This window comes from Oncorhynchus kisutch, linkage group LG1 (assembly GCF_002021735.2).
Source record: "Oncorhynchus kisutch isolate 150728-3 linkage group LG1, Okis_V2, whole genome shotgun sequence".
Lineage (NCBI taxonomy): Eukaryota > Metazoa > Chordata > Actinopteri > Salmoniformes > Salmonidae > Oncorhynchus > Oncorhynchus kisutch.
Window position 1 is genome coordinate 58,504,275 of NC_034174.2, and position 4,277 is coordinate 58,508,551.

Below are 4,277 nucleotides of genomic sequence, written 5' to 3' on the forward strand. Positions count from 1 at the left end.
AAAAAAATACTCGGAAAGGCAGAGAGATAATACTACGCTTCTGCCAAGCAAATATATATTTTTCAAATATCCTTAAATGGGCTGGCCCTTATGTCCTAGCTCTGAAAAATGTATAAGTCATCGTAAACACTCTGAACCTTTGTCAGATTTACCACACAGGTGACAATCTCTCCCTGGTATTTGGGTCGAAAAGAAACACACACACACACACACCACTCAACATCAAACCTACCTACTGCTTTTTAAAAATAATTTGCTATGCAATTCCTGATGACTGAATTCAACAGTAAGGCCTAATTTTGTCTTAGATTCCTCACACGGGGGCACCAATATGTCGTGACTTGAATCTGAAGACAGTTAGTAATTGCTACCCAATTAAATTAATAATGTAACAATTAACTCATTAGAGCGGTTCTTTAAAGAGTTAACTTCTCCCGAATTAAACTATAAAAAGATCTTTACTTATCACATATATGAACAGTCAACTTATTAATCAAAACCTTGTATCATATCATCATTCTGAACAGTCGTAACCTCCTTGCATCTGCAAAAACCCAAGCCCTACTCATGATACAGTGCTACACAAATTGGTTTAATTATTTATTTAATAGCTAATTAAATGGGAACACAGGATAAACACACACATTCTGCACCGGCTATTGACTGGAGACTTAACACACTGAAAACAGGTTCTTAGCGGAATGACATCAACATGGATGCTTGTTAAAACCTCTTAAGGATCCGCCCCTTTGTTTCAATTTTCGCATTAAAATGACATAGCCTAATCGAACTGCCTGTAGCTCAGGCTCTGAAGCAAGGATATGCATATTCTTGGTACCATTTGAAAGGAAAGTTTGAAGTTTGTGGAAATGTGAGAGGAATGTAGGAGAATATAACACAATAGATCTGGTAAAAGATAATACAAAGAAAAAAACAACCATTCCTTTGTATTTTTGTACCATCATCTTTGCAAGAGAAATGGCATAATGTACACTGCTCAAAAAAATAAAGGGAACACTAAAATAACACATCCTAGATCTGAATTAATGAAATATTCTTATTAAATACTTTTTTCTTTACATAGTTGAATGTGCTGACAGCAAAATCACACAAAAAATTATCGATGGGAATCAAATTTATCAACCCATGGAGGTCTGGATTTGGAGTCACACTCAAAATTAAAGTGTAAAACCACACTACAGGCTGATCCAACTTTGATGTAATGTCCTTAAAACAAGTAAAAATTAGGCTCAGTAGTGTGTGTGGCCTCCACGTGCCTGTATGACCTCCCTACAACGCCTGCGCATGCTCCTGATGAGGTGGGGGATGGTGTCTCCTCCCAGACCTGGACTAAAGCATCCGCCAACTCCTGGACAGTCTGTGGTGCAACGTGGCGTTGGTGGATGGAGCGAGACATGATGTCCCAGATGTGCTCAATTGGATTCAGGTCTGGGGAACGGGCGGGCCAGTCCATAGCATCAATGCCTTCCTCTTGCAGGAAGTGCTGACACAGTCCAGCCACATGAGGTCTAGCATTGTCTTGCATGAGGAGGAACCCAGGGCCAACCGCACCAGCATATGGTCTCACAAGGGGTCTGAGGATCTCATCTCGGTACCTAATGGCAGTCAGGCTACCTCTGGCTAGCACATGGAGGGCTGTGCGGCCCCCCAAAGAAATGCCACCCCACACCATGACTGACCCACCGCCAAACCGGTCATGCTGGAGGATGTTGCAGGCAGCAGAACGTTCTCCACGGCGTCTCCAGACTCTGTCACGTCTGTCACATGTGCTCAGTGTGAACCTGCTTTCATCTGTGAAGAGCACAGGGCGCCAGTGGCGAATTTGCCAATCTTGGTGTTCTCTGGCAAATGCCAAACGTCCTACACGGTGTTGGGCTGTAAGCACAACCCCCACCTGTGGACGCCGGGCCCTCATACCACCCTCATGGAGTCTTTCTGACCGTTTGAGCAGACACATGCACACATTGTGGCCTGCTGGAGGTCATTTTGCAGGGCTCTGGCAGTGCACCTCCTTGCACAAAGGCGGAGGTAGCAGTCCTGCTGCTGGGTTGTTGCCCTCCTACGGCCTCCTCCACATCTCCTGATGTACTGGCCTGTCTCCTGGTAGCGCCTTCATGCTCTGGACACTACGCTGACAGACACAGCAAACCTTCTTGCCACGGCTCGCATTGATGTGCCATCCTGGATGAGCTGCATGCACTACCTGAGCCACTTGTGTGGGTTGTAAGACTCCGTCTCATGCTACCACTAGAGTGAAAGCACCGACAGCATTCAAAAGTGACCAAAACATCAGCCAGGAAGCATAGGAACTGAGAAGTGGTCTGTGATCACCACCTGCAGAACCACTCCTTTATTGGGGGTTTCTTGCTAATTGCCTATAATTTCCACCTGTTGTCTATTCCATTTGCACAACAGCATCAGTGTTGCTTCCTAAGTGGACAGTTCACACAGAAGTGTGATTGACTTGGAGTTACATTGTGTTGTTTAAGTGTTCCCTTTATTTTTTTGAGCAGTGTATATTCCGGCCAAGGTGCCATTTAGATTTTGGCCACTAGATGGCAGCAGTGTATGTACAGATCTTTAGACTGATCCAATGAGCCATTCCATTACTGTTCAAAATGTTTCATCAAGACTGCCCAAATGTGCCTCATTTGTTTATTAATAACTTTTCAAGTTCATAACTGTGCACTCTCCTCAAACAATAGCATGGTATTATTTCACTGTAATAGCTACTGTAAATTGGACAGTGCCGTTAGATTAACAATAATTTAAGCTTTCTGACAATATCAGATATGTCTGTGTCCTGGGAAATTGTCTTGCTACTTACAACGTCATGCTAATCGCATTAGCGCACAGTAGCTCAACCGTCCTGCAGGTGGGACACCGATCTGTAGAGATCCTTAAGAGGTAAAAGAAAATATGGAGAGGGAGAGAGAGAGGGAAAGAGACACTTAACATTGCCACATTCAGAAATGACTCTCACCCACAGTAACCATATACTTTGCACACGAACCGCCGCCCGCTTTGAGCAAGAAGACACCGAATAACTACGAAAGATAACCCTGAAGGAGCTGCAAAGCTCCACAGCGGAGATTGGAGTATCTGTCCATAGGACCACTTTAAGCCGTACACTCCACAGAGCTGGGTTTTACAGAAGAATGGCCAGAAAAAAAGTAATTGCTTAAAGAAAAAAGTAAGCAAACACATTTGGTGTTCGCCAAAAGGCATGTGGGGGACTCCCCAAACATATGAAAGAAGGTACTCTGGTCAGATGAGACAAAAATTGAGCTTTTTGGCCATCAAGGAAAACGCTATGTCCGGTGCAAACACAACACCTCTCATCACCCCGAGATCAGCATCCCCAGAGTGAAGCATGGTGGTGGCAGCATCATGTTGTGGGGATGTTTTTCATCGGTATGGACTCCGAAACTGGTCAGAATTCAAGGAATGATTGATGGCACTAAATACAGGGACATTCTTGAGAATTGAGACTGGGACGGAGGTTCACCTTCCAGCAGGACAATGACCCTAAGCATACTGCTAAAGCAACAATCGAGTGGTTTAAGGGGAACATTTAGATGTCTTGGAATGGCCTAGTCAAAGCCCAGACTTCAATCCAATTGAGAATCTGTGGTATGACTTAAAGATTTATGTACACCAGTGGAACCCATCCAACTTGAAGGAGCTGGAGCAGTTTTGCCTTGAAGAATGGGCAAAAATCCCAGCGGCTAGAAGCTTATAAAGACATACCCCAAGAGACTTGCAGCTGTAATTGCTGAAAAAGGTGGCTCTTCAAAGTATTGACTTTGGGAGGGTGAATAGTTATGCATGCTCAAGTATTCAATTTTTTTTTGTTTCACAATCAAAAATATTTTGCATCTTCAAAGTGGTAGGCATGTTGTGTAAATCAAATGATACAACCCTCACCAAAAAAATCTATTTTAATTTGAGGTTGTAAGTAGACAAAGGGTCTGTTGAGACAAAGCACATTATTTGGTGAATTTGGAGAGCACAGGCCTGGATCTTCTCCCTTGATTAACAACAGGGCATGAGTTGTTAATCCCCACCAATTATTGCCTTCCCCCTCTACGGGTGAGAGGGGGTCTGATTGAAGTTATTCATTGCAAACCTGATCTATTTGGATTCTGGTGGTCAGTCATTAACAATTTAATTATACAATTATACCTATTGTAAAAATGTGAGCTTTGAGTTACTCAAGGTTATCAAGTGAATAATTAGTGAAAATTGTACAATAA